Source organism: Aquarana catesbeiana, linkage group LG03 (assembly GCF_042186555.1).
Source record: "Aquarana catesbeiana isolate 2022-GZ linkage group LG03, ASM4218655v1, whole genome shotgun sequence".
NCBI lineage: Eukaryota > Metazoa > Chordata > Amphibia > Anura > Ranidae > Aquarana > Aquarana catesbeiana.
Window position 1 is genome coordinate 520081298 of NC_133326.1, and position 17715 is coordinate 520099012.

The 17715-nt window shown below is 46.4% G+C and overlaps 1 long non-coding RNA gene across 1 annotated transcript in view; it reads left to right on the forward strand.

The window, feature by feature from the left end:
- LOC141134618 (uncharacterized) overlaps positions 1 to 17505 on the forward strand; it is a 133706-nt gene extending 116201 nt beyond the window's left edge. The window contains exons 2-3 of the long non-coding RNA XR_012243237.1: positions 16950 to 17081; positions 17164 to 17505. This is a non-coding gene — a long non-coding RNA (uncharacterized lncRNA). The remainder of the gene's footprint in view (positions 1 to 16949; positions 17082 to 17163) is intronic.
- Positions 17506 to 17715: the final 210 nt, after the last annotated feature.

Below are 17715 nucleotides of genomic sequence, written 5' to 3' on the forward strand. Positions count from 1 at the left end.
TCTGTCCACCGACTCGGTCGATCAACTGACCTTCATAAAAATGAATCAGTCTTGGATCACCACCAGCTACCAAGCACCTGATGCTGATGTAACCGAATAATTTTTTTGGAAATGTCAGATCCCTTCAAAGACTGCCTATGCTGATGCTTAGTGACTATCCTGTTATGCTGAGTAATTATCCTCTTCCTCCTCAATGATCATGCTGATAGCTTGTAAGAACATTTTTGGTTCTGGGCGCCGCCACCAGTGGCTCCCAATTTTTCAGCCCCTGTTTAACAGGGGCCTGTAATTACAATTTTTGATGCAATTCTTTGCAGCAGGGCTCGTTCCTGCGCTCCAACTAGAGTAACTGTGAGGGGTTGCAGTGTTGTGGCACCAGCACCAGTGCCTAAGGCCCAATTTTTCAGCCCCTGTTTAACAGTGGCGTGTAATTACAATTTTTGATGCAATTCTTTGCAGCAGGGCTAGTTCCTGCGCTCCAGCTAGAGTATCTGTGAGGGGTCGCAGTGTTGTGGCACCAGCACCAGTGCCTAAGGCCCAATTTTTCAGCCCCTGTTTAACAGGGGCGTGTAATTACAATTTTTGATGCAATTCTTTGCAGCAGGGTCATTCCTGTGCTCCAACTAGAGTATCTGTGAGGGGTTGCAGTGTTGTGACACCAACACCAGTGCCTAAGGCCCAATTTTTCAGCCCCTTTTTTTTTAACAGGGGCGTGTAATTACAATTTTTTCATGCAATTCTTTGCAGGAGGGTTAGTTCCTGCGCTCCAACTAGAGTATCTGTGAGGGGTTGCAGTGTTGTGGCACCAGTGCCTAAGGCCCAATTTTTCAGCCCCTGTTCAACAGGGACATGTAATTAGAATTCTTGATCTAATATTTCACAGCAGGGCCCGTTTCTGAGCCCACCAAGAGTAACTGTGAGGACTTACAGTGTTGTGGCACCAGCACCACCACCACCAAAGGCCCAATTTTTCTGCCCCTGTTCAGGGGCATGTAATTACAACTCTTGATCTAATATTTCACAGCAGGGCCCTGTGAGGGCTTACATTGTTGTGGCAACACCAACACCTAAGGCCCAAATTTCTGCTGAGTATATAGGGCAGGCCCCTACTTTCAAACATCCAACTTACAAACGACTCCTACTTGCAAAATGAAGGAGACAACAGGAAGTGAGATGAAATCTACCCCTAGGAAGGGAAATTCTCTCCTGTAAGAGTTAATATGGGAAAAACGTTTCTCCTCTTCACTGATGCTTTATCACCAATCCTTGTTTCACTAAAAACCCCACGTTTTCAAAAAACATTTGTCATTGGGACAAAAAGTGAGGTGAAATCTTTTGAAGAGGAGCACAGACAGCAAGACAAGTGTCACAGGGGTGATAACCCTTCCCTATGTTTTCCAAAAAGCTTAAAATAGATTTTTTTGCTGCAGCTAAACACGTTAAAAATGTATCAGTTCAAAATTACAAACAGATTCTACTTAACAACAAACCTACAGTCCCTGTCTTGTTTGCACCGCCTGTATACTGCTGTACAGAGTATATAGGGCCTGGTGGCCCCACACCTTTCCTTTTTTTAATTTGGGTGCGGGGTTCCCCTTAATATCCATACAAGACCCAAAGGGCCTGGTAATGGACTGGGGGGTACCCATGCCGTTTGTCTCACTGATTTTCATCCATATTGCCAGGACCCGACATTACATTAAAGCCGCAAGCAGTTTTAAATGACTTTTTTTCCTTTAAAAATGTCATTTTGTGCAGGGACTGTTCTAAACACGGGAAACACGCGCCACTTTACAGGCATACTATAGACACCCCCCAGGTATGATATTTAAAGGAATATTTCACTTTTTTTGTTTTTACTTTAAGCATCATCACTGCTCCCGAAAAAACGGCCATTTTTAAAACTTTTTTTTGCATTGATATATGTCCCCTGGGGCAGGACCCAGGTCCCCAAAACCCTTTTTAGGACAATACCATGCAAATTAACCTTTAAAATTAGCACTTTTGATTTAGAACGTTCGAGTCCTATAGACGTCAATGGGGTTCTAAAATTTGTGCGAATTTTTGGTCCATTCGCAGGTTCTGGTGCGAACCGAACTGGGGGGGGTGTTCGGCTCATCCCTACTCCTCTGTATCTAGCTCTCTCTCTCTCTAAAGTATATATAAAGTATATATGTGTCCCATAGCTGGGACCTTCAATAGATTATAGTTAGGGACCGCACTTATCAGCGGTTGCCTTGAGTGTAGCTTTCAATGGTATTTTCAAAATGATGCAGCGAAAATCTCTGCGACTTTGCCCTTGTTTACCCACCGATTGGGGGGGGGGGAAACAACAGGGGACATCTAGAAAGTTAATTGATCCTAAACATTACTCTGAAAATGCACCATTTGTCATCAATTCCTCCAGAAAGAATTGCACTTGTGGTATGTGTGGGCGCCTAGGTGCTCATGTGATCACAGCCTCCTAGCTCTTGTAGTGTGGAACCTGCCAATTATACTATACAATCCAATTGTACAATGTCCTTTAGCTTTTTCAAAATTATGTATTAGGAGGACACACCTAAACAACCCGTTCAATTTTTATCCAATCTGAAAGGCTACTATATAGGCTGTATATAGTTGAATTGTGGATCTAAAGAATACTGTACCATCATATTGTATAGTGTATAGTCACCTTAAAGTGGTTGTAAACCTCAGACATGAAATATGAACAAAGCATATCCCTCTATAGTGTGTACTTGTCTCATTCCAGAGCACTAAGTGTCATTTCTGTCTGCTGCTTCATTCCTCTGCTATCAGCAATAATGACAAGTTTTCCTGACACCAAGAGAAAAATGGTGACAGGGGAGGGATCTCCATTAGATTGACAGCCTCAGCTCTGTTCATGTGTGCTATGTGAAGGGGATGTGTCCCTTCCCTCCAATCAGCTCAGATCTCTCCTCACTGGATCTGCAATGTGTAATTTCAGCCCTCCACCCCCCTTTTTTCTGAACTCTCAGACAAGATTTTTTAACTCAGATCGTTGAACAGTCGTAGAGAAGAGACGACTGCAGATAAACTGGTATAACTGTAGGAGATTTGTTTCATCTCTGTGTATCACTCGAGGCCAGTCACTTCACTGGGTATATGTAAGGGTTTACAACCACTTCAATACTGGGCACTTTCACCCCCTTTCTGCCCAGACCAGTTTTCAGCTTTCAGTGCTCTCGCACTTTGAATGACAATTGTGCAGTCATGCAACACTGTACCCAAATTAAATTGTTATAATTTTTTTCTATATATAGCTTTCTTTTGGTGGTATTTAATCACCACTGGGTTTTTGATTTTTTTGAGAAACAAATGAAAAAAAAAAATATTTTGAAGGAAAAAAGTTTTCTTAGTGTCTGTTATAACATGTTGCAAATAAGTAATTTTTCTTCTTCACTGATGGGCACAGATGAGGCTGAACTGATGGGGCGACACTGAAAATCAGGGCACTGATAAGCACTGATAATCAAGGCACTGATGGTCAGTGTAAACATTGTACCGACAGCCTTGCCAGTTATCGGCTCTCCTTTCCTCACACAGACACAGGACTGCCGATAACCAGCAAGTCTGTTTACATGTGATCAGCTGCAATTGGATACAGCTGATCACATGGTAATGGGCCGCTGTGATTGGCCCTTTACCCTGATTTGTGATCAGCTGTGTCCAAAGGACAGTGCCAATTCCAATTCCCAGCTCACTTACCAGCCAGTCTGCAACAAACTGAATTACCCTGTCCAACAGTTTAGTTTGCACACATATATGCATAAGATGGGCTAAGGGTCTTATTTGAAGGGGTGCTGTGACTAGGGATGGGCCGAACACCCCCCCGGTTCGGTTCGCACCAGAACATACCGAACAGGCAAAAAATTCGGCAGAACAAACGAACACTGTTAAAGTCTATGGGACATGAACATGAATAATCAAAGTGCTCATTTTAAGGCTTATATGCAAGTTATTGTCATAAAAAGCGTTTGAGGACCTGGGTCCTACCGCAGGGGACATGTATCAATGCAAAAAATGTTTTTAAAAACGTCCGTTTATACGGGAGCAGTGATTTTTTTAATGCTTAAAGTGAAAAAATAAAAATGAAATATTCCTTTAAAAATCGTGCCTGGGGGGTGTCTATAGTATGCCTGTAAAGTGGTGCATTTTTCCCGTGTTTAGAACGGTACCACAGCAAAATGACATTTCTAAAGGAAAAATTGTCATTCAAAACTGATCGCGGCTGTAATGAATTGTCGGATCTCTGGCAATATAGATAAAAATCATTGAAAAAAAGAGCATGGGATCCCCCCCCCCAGTCCATTACCAGGCCCTTTGGGTCTGGTATGAATATTAAGGGGAACCCTGCACCCAAACAAAATTGACGTCCTTTTTTTCCCACAAATAGAGCTTTCTTTTGGTGGTATTTGATCGCCTCTGCGGTTTTTATTTTTTGCACTATAAACAAAAAAAGAGCGACAATTTTGAAAAAAACTCAATATTTTTTACTTTTTGCTATAATAAATATCCCCCAAAAATATATAAAAAAACATTTTTTTCCCTCAGTTTAGGCCGATATGTATTCTACATATTTTTGGTAAAAAAAATCGCAATAAGTATATATTTTTTTAATTATTTTTAAAAATTTTTTTTTATTATTATTTTTTTTTTTTTTATACTAGTAATGGCGGCGATTTGCGATTTTTATCGGGACTGGCGGACACTGGCGGATTTTTATGGCGGACACGTCGGACAATTTTGACACATTTTTGGGACCATTGGCATTTTTACAGCGATCAATGCTATAAAATTGCTTTGATTACTGTAAAAATGTCACTGGCAGTGAAGGGGTTAACCACTAGGGAGCAGTGAAGGGGTTAAATGTGTCCTAGTACGTGTTCTAACTGAAGGGGGATGGGACTGTGCAGGGGAGATGACAGATCGTCTGTTCATACTGTGTATGAACAGAGGATCTGTCTGTTCTCCCCTCAGAGAACCGGAAACTGTGTTTACACACAGAGATCCCAGTTCTCGGTGTGCCCCGAGCGCCCCTAGTGGCTGTCTATGTTACTGACGTAAAATTACGGCGATTCGCGCAGCCGAGCCATGTTGCCGCAGTACAGCTGGGGCGGCTGGTCGGCATGCGGTTAATAAAGGAATTGTCAAAAACTGGCTATTGTCTTTTTAACCACTTTAACCATTTTGACACTTTTTTTTACCATTTCACACAGGGGGGGGGAGGGGAGGCCGGGATCTGGGGGTCCCCTTGTTAAAGGGGGCTTCCAGATTCCGATAAGCCCCCCGCCCGCATACACCCACAACCACCAGCCAAGGGTTGTGGGGATGAGGCCCTTGTCCCCATCAACATGGGGACAAGGTGCTTTGGGGGCCTACCCCAAAGCACTCTCCCCATGTTGAGGGCATGTGGCCTGGTACAGTTCGGGGGGGGGGCGCTCTCTCGTCCCCCCCTCTTTTCCTGCGGCTTGCCAGGTTGCGTGCTCGGATAAGGGTCTGGTATGGATTTTGAGGGGGACCCCTACGCCTTTTTTTTTTTAAATTTTGGTTCGGGGTTCCCCTTAATATTCATCCCAGACCCAAAGGGCCTGGTAATGGACTGGGGGGGGGTCCCATGCTCTTTTTTTCAATGATTTTTATCTATATTGCCGAGACCCGACAATTCATTATAGCCGCGATCAGTTTTAAATGACATTTTTTCCTTTAGAAATGTCATTTTGTTGTGGTACTGTTACGGGAAAAATACGCCACTTTACAGGCATACTATAGACACCCCCCCAGGCACGATATTTAAAGGAATATTTCATTTTAATTCTTTCACTTTAAGCATTAAAAAAAAATCACTGCTCCTGAAAAAACACCCGTTTTAAAAATTTTTTTTTTTTTATTGATACATGTCCCCTGGTGCAGGACCTGGGTCCCCAAACACTTTTTAAGACAATAACTTGCATGTAAGCCTTTAAAACAAACACTTTTGATTTTTCATGTTCATGTCCCATAGACTTTAACGGTGTTCTGGAGGCTTTCAAATTTGCCCTGAACACCGCATATTGTTCGGTGTTCGCAGAACATCTGATCAACCAAAGTTCGGCCCGAGCTTATGATCGGGCCAAACCGTTCGCCCATCCCTAGCTGTGACCTGTCCTCTGTGCTAACTTGCTTTTTGCTGTGTGTGCATCCACCTCAAAGCTGCATGCAGGCAGTCTGTATAGAAGTGGATGCAGACACAGTGGCTGTATGGACAGAGTCACATGTCAAAATTTGGGGTGCACAGATTGAAACGCACAGTGCTTGCATTCAGATCCGTGCTCTTGCCCACGTCAAATTTTCACTACATAAATATCAAATCTCACTACACACTCCAACAGAGGCCTCTGTCGATCAGAATACTGGTGGGCTTTTTGTCTTTCTTCACCTGCTTGACAGCCCCCCAGAGGACTCAGGATCGGGATCCCCAGGGCATCAAGAGGGACCGAGCTCATTCTGTGTGAAGACAGAAATTATCTCCCCATGCGATCACAGAGGGTTTCGTGCCTTACACCTGATGAGACTGCAGTCACCCCATAGAGTAAGTCACCTTGTTTTTTATTTTTCTATTTAAATTTTTTTTTTTTTCGTTTTTAAACCATACTCGGTCTGATGCTGCACCTGTCCCCCACTGGTTCTAAAACTGACAACTAAGTGATCAAACACTGCTGGTTATTCACTTCTCACTGTTTTGTTAACAGAGAGCTGGTGATTGTCAGTCACTGGCTCCACAGGCGTGCGCAGCCTATTGCATTAGGGTGTGCACCCCAAAGCTCAAACAGACAAAAGTATTGGGAAGCCTGCCTTTACACACACATGAACTTTAATGACATCCCAGTCTTAGTCCGTAGGGTTCAATACTGAGTCGGCCCACCCTTTGCAGCTATAACAGCTTCAACTCTTCTGGGAAGGCTGTCCACAAGGTTTAGGAGTGTGTCTATGGGAATGTTTGACCATTCTTTCAGAAGTGCATTTGTGAGGTCAGGCACTGATGTTGGATGAGAAGGCCTGGCTCAACGTCTCCACTCTAATTCATCCCAAAGGTATTCTATCAGGTTGATGTCAGGACTCTGGGCAGGACAGTAAAGTTCCTCCACCCCAAACTCACTCATCCATGTCTTCATGGACCTTGCTTTGTGCACTGGTCCAAATCATTTGGTGGAGGGGGAATTATGGTGTGGGGGGGGGGGGGATTATGGTGTGGGGTTGTTTTTCAGGGGTTGGGCTTGGCCCCTTAGTTCCAGTGAAGGGAAATCTTGTGCCCCGTACACACGGTCGGATTTTCCGACGGAAAATGTGTGATAGGACCTTGTTGTCGGAAATTCCGACCGTGTGTAGGCTCCATCACACATTTTCCATCAGATTTTCCGACACACAAAGTTTGAGAGCAGTCTATAAAATTTTCCAACAACAAAATCCGTTGTCGGAATTTCCGATCGTGTGTACACAAATCCGACGCACAAAGTGCCACGCATGCTCAGAATAAATAAAGAGATGAAAGCTTTTGGCCACTGCCCCGTTTATAGTCCCGACGTACGTGTTTTACGTCACCGCGTTCAGAATGATCGTATTTTCTGACAACTTTGTGTGACCGTGTGTATGCAAGACAAGTTTGAGCCAACATCCGTCGGAAAAAATCCTAGGATTTTGTTGTCGGAATGTCCGATCAATGTCTGACCGTGTGTACGGGGCATTAAGGTGCCAGTATACCAAGACATTTTGGACAATTTCATGCTAACAACTTTGTGGGTACAGTTTGTAGACGGCCCCTTCCTGTTCCAACATGACTGCACACCAGTGCACAAAGCAAGGTCCATAAAGTCATGGATGGTGGAAAATTACCTTCAAGTGCAAAAATTCACATTATAATAGTAACTAAAACATCTAAAATTAAGTGTAACAATCTAAAAAATAAAAATTCCAAAGTGCTATAATGGTGGGAACCTCCCAACTAAAAGGTTGTTTCACTTGAGATTAATCTGTATGGTAAATATCTATAGGAGGGGTTTCCACCATCCCTGCTAAGCTTATTTTTATACAATATGTCTTAATTTCAGCTTGGTGTGTATTATGTGAAGTTGCGTATCACAGAGACCGGTATTGTGGTAATATTGAAGTTTATTGAGATTTCCATACATTAGAGGGTTCCACCATTATTGTTAAGTTATTGATCAGTAAGTTAGCGCTGCACTTTTTTTTTTTTTGTGTGGTGTGGGAACCCATAACAGTGCTTAGTGGCCGGCCTTTCAATTACACTTTTTTATTTTACCTCCAGTAGTTTATTGTAAATAGTGATGTGGTGATTACCTGTTATACTAAAATCGGGATGTGGCATTAATAAACAACAGATTTCAGTTGTGCCCTACCAGGCCGGCACCCCCTTGGACAATGTGCCTGGCAGATGAGTTCATCACACCGATCCCTGCACTCAGTGAACTGATGGGCACTGATTAACAGCACTGATTGGCAGCACTGATTGGCACTGACAGGTGGCACTCATTTGTACTGGTGTGGAACTGACTGGCACTGACAGGTGGCACTGATTGGAAGCACTGATTGGCACTGACAGGCGGCATTAGCATTGACAGGCAGCACTGGCACCGATTGGCACTGACAGGTAACACTGATTGGAAGTACTGATTGGCGCTGCCAGATGGCACTGATTGGAAACACTGGCACGGACAGGTGGCACTGATTGGCACTCAGTGGCACTGATTGGAAGCATTGATTGGCACTGATAATGATTGGCAATGACAGGTGGTACTGATTGGAAGCACCAATTGCCACTGACAGGTGGCACTGGCATTGATTGGCACTGACAGGTGGCACTGATTGGAAGCACTGATAGGTGGCACTCATTGGCACTGACAGGTGACACTGATTGGAAGCACTTGCCACTCATTAGCACTAACAGGTTGCACTGACTGGAAGCACTAATTGGCACTGACAGGCGGCACTGGCACTGATTGGCCTGATAGGTGGCACTGATTGGAAGCACTGATTGGGACTCATTGGCACTGACAGGTGGCACTGATTGGAAGCACTAATTGACACTGACAAACTGACAGGCGGCACTGGCACTGACAGGGGGCACTGATTGGCACAGACAGGTGGCATTAGTTGGAAGCACTGACAGACGAGAGGGGGGGTTTCCAGGGGCGTACCTAGAGCATTTGGCACCCGGGACGGATCCTATATCTGCCACCCAACACCCCACGTTAAAATGTAAAAACACCCCACTGTGCCCCCTGAATACCTCTGCATCCTTCAATAACTCTTTGTCACTACTGCGTACCCCCTCTCCACAACTGCACCTCTGGACCCCTTTACATCACACAGCACCCTGCACCACTGGACCCCTTTACATCACACAGCACCCTGCACCACTGGACCCCTTTACATTATACAGCACCATGCACCACTGGACCCCTTTACATTACACAGGACCCTGTATCACTGCACCCCTTTACATTACATAGCACCCTGCACCACTGGACCCCTTTACATTACACAGGACCCTGTATCACTGCACCCCTTTACATTACACAGCCCCCCTCAGCACAGACCTCCCTTCAGCACAGACCCCTCATTCAACACAGACCCCCCCTTCAGCACAGATGGACCCCCTCTTCAGCACATACCCCCCCTCAGCACAGATCCCCCCCCTTCAGCACAGATGGACCATCCCCTTCAGCACAGATTGACCCCCCCATTCAGCACAGACAGATCCCCCCATCCCATTCAGTACCTCAGATCAGCGTGGCACAGGCACAGCAGGGCCCCTCCCCCTATGTACACATAAACATTGGAGGGGGAGGTGGCTTCACTCTGCTCGCTGTGCCTGTGTAATATCCTAGCAGAACCGAGCAGCTATTGAACATCAGCCAATAATTGAGCAGCTTGAGAAAGGGGGCGGGGCTACATACACGTAGCAGACCCATCCCATTGGCTGGTGTTCAGATACCTGCTTGGTCCCGCCCACCCCGACATCATACATGAAATCTGACAGCTCCTCTCTCTCTCTCCATGCAGTTACCATACAGGACAGTGTCACACTGAGCGGATCTTTCAAGCCCCAATATCGGCACAATGTTATACTGACTCACAGGCAGTGCAGGGTACACATTGCACATCGGATACAGATGGAATGGGGCTAAACACTGCTTGGGGGATTAGGGTGTGCCCAGGCACACCCGGCACACCCCGTGGGCACGCCTATGACTGGCTCTCTGCTCTGCCCCTCCAGTTCTAACTGGGCTGTAGAGGGGGTAGGAGCGGCTGGTTCAGGCTCTCTGCAGCTTGCTGAGATGCTGAGCCAGCTGCCGGTCCAGGAATCTGCGTGGATCCTGACTTTAAAGTTGTGATCTTTCCCCAGCCTGGACCAGCTAAGTGACATCAGGCGACAGGGGGATTCAGCCAGCTGTCGGCTGAAAATGGGTTACAGCAGTGCAGAATTAACTGCACTACAGTGATCCACAGGAGACGTAGAGCCAGACAAGCTTTGGCTATACTTCTCCTTTAAATGGCAAATCCACCTTTACAGAAAAAATGTCCCTTCTATTGGTTTAACTGGATGGGTTTTGTGTATTTTTTCAACCAAACTATCAATTTACTAACACTATACACCCTCCCTAGCCCTCCAGTCCCTACTCTGCTTATCTCTTGAAATCCTGAGCAGGTCCAGTGGTCCAAAGATTTGAAATCCTCGCTCTTCTCTCTCCTCTGTGTACAGCATTTCCAAGACAGACCAGATCGATTCACTGTGATGACGGTGACCAATCATAATTGCTCTTGTCCATCCCTGAATTCCTGCTGAGAGAAAGGGGAGAAGAGCGGGAATTTCAAATCCTCAGACTGCTGGACCAGCTGCGGGAGCCCTGGCAGGTCAGTTTCAGGCATGCAGAGTTATTCTGAGGCACTTGGAGATCAGAGGACCACCACACACACATATAAAGAATGGCTACAGTGTATGGGCAACACACTTAGATTGTAAGGTACATTTACCAACATAGGAAATTGGGAAAAACTCTGGGATCCTTAGGTGCCCCCACAGCAAGCAGGAGCGCTCCCGAGCCGCGGCTATGTGTCCATTCACAGATGGAGCCGCAGTGTGGCCCCGCCCCCTACATCTCCTGATTGGCTCAATGGCTGTGATTGACAGCAGTGGAAGCCAATGGCTCCTGCTGCTGTCAAAAGCCAATCAGGAGTGCGAGTCCCAGGAGAGCCAAGGCTCTCGTGGACATTGCTGCATTAAGAGGGGGCTCAGGTAAGTATTAGAGGAGGCTGGGGGGCTGCTGCACAAAGAAGGTGCCTTTACAAACACTTTAAGGACTGGTCTGGCAAGTCTGACAGTCTCCTACACCCCTAGAGATGATGTATACTCAGCATTGTCAACCATAACTTTGACACATAACTCTAGTGTTTATTTTCTTGTGGAATGACTCTGATCCCATAGGCTGTATATACAGTATGTATCTCATTTTATTTTCCAACTCTGGAATTATTTACTGTAAGTTGTAAATCTTTTCAATAAAGTATCTCTGAAAAAAAACAAAAAAAACTAACCAATAAAAATCTGTCTCACATGTTAATTCACAATACAATTAATCCAAAGATCCAGGTACTATAGGACCAAAACAGAATCATAGTGCCATTTATGGAATACTTATAGAACAGGTGCTTCAGCCATATATCATGTTATATACACATGAGCATTGCTAAACTTCCGCCTCAGGCATCTGAGCTGGAAATCCCATTAAAAGGATAGTGGTATCAGTCAGGGGTGTCCAAACTTTTTTTAAAGAGGGCCAGATTTGATGAAGTGAATGTGTGTGAGGGCCGACCATTTTGCCTGATATTCTTTGAACCATGAAAATTCGGTCTAATAGGCCGTACACGCGATCGCATTTTCCGACGGGAAATGTTCGATGTGAGTGTGTTGTCGGAAATTCCGACCGTGTGTATGCTCCATCGGACATTTGCTGTCGGAATTTCCGACAACTGTTTGAGAGCAGGTTCTCAAATTTTCAGACAAAAAACGTTGTTGTCGGAAATTCAGAGAGTGTGTGCACAAGTTCGAGGCACAAAATTCCACGCATGCTCAGAATCAAATACAAGACGGAAGCGATTGGTCTGGTAAAACTAGCGTTCGTAATGGAGATAGCACATTCGTCACGCTGCAAATTTTTTAATATTTCAATGCAGAGCATTCTCTTCTTCTTTATAATGCTAGAATAATGAAGTTGTTTTGCTGCTGATATTCACACAGAGTTCTGACAAACTGATTTCTTTATTATTTCTCGTGATCTCCAGAATAATGTTTATAATTTTTTTTATAGTGATCTATTTTTTTTTTTTTTTCTTTTTCAAGATCTCCTGATTTTTTTTTCTAGTGATCTCCATAATATTTTTTGTTGCTTTGTGTCACGTTACCACAACACCATTATTATCTTGTATTTTTTAACCTCAAAGAGGCTGGTTGGTGTCCCTTGTTAATTTGACATTGTATTTTTGAAATGTACCTGCCTACTCACAAACAAACTGTCCTGTTTGACAGGCCAAATTGGTAACCTGAGGAGTCCATATAATAGGGAGCACAATACGGTCCAGGACTCCGAGAGATCAGGAGCAGCAGCAGATGACATATATGTCCCGAGGCTGTGGTCTTACAACAGCCTGCGTCTTTTGCCAAACCAGACCGAACCCAGGCCATCACTCTCTTGACTTCCTTCCATGCTTCCTTCCAGGCTGTGGCTGTGGTGTTGGAGTTGTGGCAGGAGGTGGAGGAGGAGTATGGTCCAACTCACATACGTGACTTTTCTTGGTAAGTTTGCCCCTCACCCCCTTATTTAGGAACTGAAGTACGAGCTCCTCACTGATGAGGTGTTGGCCCACCTCCATTTCCTGCATCTTACTGGCCGTCATACACGCAAAGGCCTCCTGGACATTAGGGGTGGTTGTGAGGACTGCAGTAGCCTGCCGAATCAAACCAAGCGCTGACTCCTTCACGTTCCTCCCCTTCCTGGGCCTTTTTGTTGGAAGGTGGAGGGGAGGAACCTGCAATTCGGTCAGGCTGCTGGGCACGGCCACCTCCTGGCTGCCACTTTCTACCGCGACCTCCTGGCTGCCACTTTCCCCCGCCAAGTCCTGGCTGCCACTTTCCACGGCCTCCTCCTGGCTGAGACTTTCCTGTGTATAAAAATGGGACATAGTTTTATTTTTTTGGTCATCAATCACACACAATTTTGAGCTCATGATTGTTGCAAATTAAATGTTAACAAATAGAAAAGACTATCATTCTGACTCCAGCATTTTTCATTCTTGTCCCAAACATTTTTGGCTACTATTGTCTATTGATATGTAAAGCACTTTGTTAAAACAGAAATTAGTGATCAATAATAGCATCTAGTTAACATAATTACATTTTTGACAAGAAATATGTTGAACAATGCTATACCTGGCTCAAGCTTGGCTCCCCCCCACATCTTCCTGGGTGGAAGGCCCAGGTTGTACGTCTGAAGCCTCATCTGAGGTGGAAGGAAGTGTGGAAGGAAGTGTAGATAGTGATGGCCTGGGTTCACTCTGGTCTGACAAAAATGGCAGTCTGTCATAGTACCACAGCCTGGGGATATATACGTCATCTGCTGCTGCTCCTGATCTCATGGAATCCAGGACCTTTTTGCGCTCCCTATTATATGTGCTCCTCAGGCCACCAATTTTGCACTTCAAATAGGTGATGTCTGCTGTGGGAATCACCGGCTTCACCAATTCCAACAGTTGATCTAGCACTGCCTTCCTCTTTATTTTGTTATTATAAAATGGGTGTTTCACTTGCCACAGACAGTGCAGCTCCATGAACTTATCAATAAAGTTGGGGAGGAAGTCATGTTCATTAAATGTATCCTTTTTCTCTGCAAGACACAATACAAGACAAACCCACATGTCAGGCTAAACTCTCCTAAGCTTGTCCCAATATAGGCCTCAATCTATAAGCAGTATAGGCCACTAACCACTGATGCCCCAAGTTAAAATGGTACCTTCGTTTGCACGATCGGCACTTACGCTACTCCGTCCTCCACTCACAGATCGTACGTACGACCAGTGGTGTATTTAGGTTTTGTGCTGCCCTAGGCCTGACTAAGCTCACGCACCCCCTAATTTAACTATGACCCACCCCTTCCTGTCAAGGCCACAACCCTTCCTTTTTAAGATCCGCCCTGTCATCTTCATGGGAGGACAGAGGGACGCCACGGGAGGAGGACAGTGAGGGATGCGGCATCTTTTCATTTGGAGGGTAAGGGGATATGTGCTGGGTGCTTTGGGAGGCTCTTGCACTGAAGTCGTGTCCCTCCCCTGTGGCTCCTCCTCCTCCTGGCTGTGTACACTAGAACATTGGAGCCGAGAAGGAGAAGGAAGGAGGAGCCGAGGAGTGTGTGTGGCTGACAGTGGGGAGAGAGGTGTCGGCTGCCACGGAAAGCCCATCGCCGTTTGTGGGACTCCGGGCAACAAATGTCCTGGGTTCCCACGCTGGCGCATCCCTGTCTGGCCAGTTACCGAAACTCAGTGCCGGAACTTGTGGGCTCCGGGACAGTGGCGTCACTAGGGTTGGCCTAGAGGATATCAGGTTAGGCACTTCCTAATAGCTCAGTCCCTGGGAACAGTAATGGATAATGGCCAACAGGCTCTCTTACCAGACCCGATGAAACCGCAACAGTGATCCCTCTGGCTGGACGTTTGCTCACTCTGGGTTTCCCAGGCCGACTCTAGTCAGTAGTGTAGCATGTCTCTACCCTGGCAGTGGCTTCATTTTTCTCCTCCTCTGGTGGTGCGGGTACAGCATGGCTCTCTTTGGTGGTGCAGGTACAGCGTGGCTCTGGTGGTGCGGGTACAGCGTGGCTCTGGTGGTGCGGGTACAGCGTGGCTCTCTGGTGGTGCGGGTACAGCGTGGCTCTCTGGTGGTGCAGGTGCAGCGTGGCTCTCTGGTGGTGCGGGTACAGCGTGGCTCTGGTGGTGCGGGTACAGCGTGGCTCTCTGGTGGTGCGGGTACAGCATGGCTCTGGTGGTGCGGGTACAGCGTGGCTCTCTGGTGGTGCGGGTACAGCGTGGCTCTCGTAGTGCGGGTACAGCGTGGCTCTCTGGTGGTGCGGGTACAGCATGGCTCTCTGGTGGTGTGGGTACAGCATGGCTCTGGTAGTGTGGGTACAGCGTGGCTCTCTGGTGGTGCGGGTACAGCATGGCTCTGGTGGTGCAGGTACAACGTGGCTCTGGTAGTGCGGGTACAGCGTGGCTCTCTGGTGGTGCGGGTACAGCATGGCTCTCTGGTGGTGTGGGTACAGCGTGGCTCTGGTAGTGCGGGTACAGCATGACTCTCTGGTGGTGTGGGTACAGCGTGGCTCTGGTAGTGCGGGTACAGCATGGCTCTCTGGTGGTGCAGGTACAGCATGGCTCTCTGGTGGTGCGGGTAAAGCGTGGCTCTGGAAGTGCGGGTACAGCGTGGCTCTCTGGTGGTGCGGGTACAGTGTGGCTCTGGTGGTGCAGGTACAGCGTGGCTCTGGTGGTGTGGGTACAGCGTGGCTCTGGTGGTGCAGGTACAGGGGTACAGTGTGGCTCCCTATCTGGCTTCCCCCAGCACAGTATTCTTTTTCTCCTCCTGTAACACCCCCCAGCAGAGTGCATGCATGCTGGGGGCTGTAGCATGATGTCTGTGGACACAAAGGGGCCGCCACTCTTCAGGGACTACTTTTCCCATGATGCCCCCAGAGTCTTCTGATTGGCCCTCTGCTGTGGCCAATCATGGGGAGGGAAACAGCGGTCAGGAAGCTGGGCGGCGGCATGGCAAAACCAATTAGAGCTGCTCTCTCTCTCTTCTCCCTTCGGCTGACAGAAAGGGGAGGGGGGGCGAGCGGGGGAGATACACAGACAGCCCGCATCTCTCCTCTCCCTGTCACAGCGCTGCTGCTCCATTTACCAGAAAACTCGGCAGCAGCAGAGAACTCCCCTGCTCGCCCCCTCTCCGCTTTCTGTCAGTCGAAAGGAGAAGAGAGAGAGAGCGGCTCTAATTGGTTTTGCCGTGCCACCGCCCAGCTTCCTGACCGCTGTTTCCCTCCCTATGATTGGCCACAGCAGAGGACCAATTGGAGAGAGAGAGAATCACGGCTTTACGGGGGCGGCTTGACGGCTCCTGCTTACATTGCTTTCTGCCCCCATCTGCAGCCGCGACGCCACTGCACTGCTAAGCTTTTCTCTGCTGATGTGCCCTGCTGTGCGGGAGGAGGGCGCAGATGCCGTTTTGGTGGGGGGGGGCAGCTTTTTTGTCGCCCCCCCGCAAAGTGCCGCCCTAGGCCTGGGCCTTGTTGGCCTAGGCCAAAACACAGCACTGTGTACGACGCATGCATGTTATGCTTTATCTACACTGCGCATGCGTGAAACTCCGCCCCTCTGTCGCACTAAATATCATTCGACCCTTAATACGATGTTTTTTGCAGATGCAGGTTAACTACATTTGTTCAGGCGTATTTGTATGAAAATAAGTTTAGTACATTGTTGTCTAGATGGGTTTGTAACTAGAATGAAATGCAAACTTGATTCAGTGTAAGGAGAGGACACTCAGCAGCTGTTTACACATCTGGATGCAGGAGCACTAATCTGGGACACCAGAACACCCTTTTTAGGGTGTCCCATGCAGGTGCTCCAGTGGATGCTAGGGTCTCTCCATCTGTGAAATTTTAATAACAAAAAAGGTAAGTATTCCAGCTTTAGAAAATGAAAAAAAAACTGTTTTCAGCTTGGAATTCTGCCAAAACAGACAATTGTACGTTGCTTCCAAGCAATGTTTCATATTCCTATTTCTTGCCTCAAATATCTTTGTGCTTATTATACCTTATTTTTTCTTCATATAGGGGATAAAAGACTCGGGACATCTAAGGACACCAAGAACACCACACCTCCTAAAGAAGGGGAAATCCACACACACCCTGAAGAAGATGTGGAGGGAGAGGTTCAAGAATTGGGCGAAATAGTGACCACTACAGGTCAGTGTCTGAGACCACAGCTTCAGGTAATAGATGTATGCATGCATATTTATAATACATGGTGTGTTTTTTTAATTTTTAGGTGATGTGGATGTTGTGGAAGAAGAAACTCATTTCACCAGTGCAAGTGCACACATCCTCATCAGGGAGATCATGGTGTGCAATCGGGAATTAGAGAAGATAAAGTAAAAAAAACATCAATGATATTGAAAAAAATCTCAACAACATCATTGATGTTTTAGGCAGAATATAAAACACCCAAAATATTTTACATTTTGTCATTATATTTTTTTATTTTCAAAAAGTTTTAAAGTAATTTGAAAGCCAAATTTTGAAGACGCACACAGCGTGTCAACATGTGCTATCTGCCATCACGGGATATCAATGTACGCGTTTTGTGGGTGCAACCCCTTCTTCGCAACTCAAGTAGATGAGAGGAAGGGGTTGCACCCCCGAAACATGTCCATTGATCTCCCATGATGGGAGTTAGCACATGTTGACATTAGACATGGGATCAGGAGGGAAATACACATTTTCACTCCCAATTTGTGTGCATCTTCAAAATTTGGCTTTTACAGGGCTGACATCACCCCATCTGATGAAGGCAAAATCAACACAGTTATTAATTACTAAT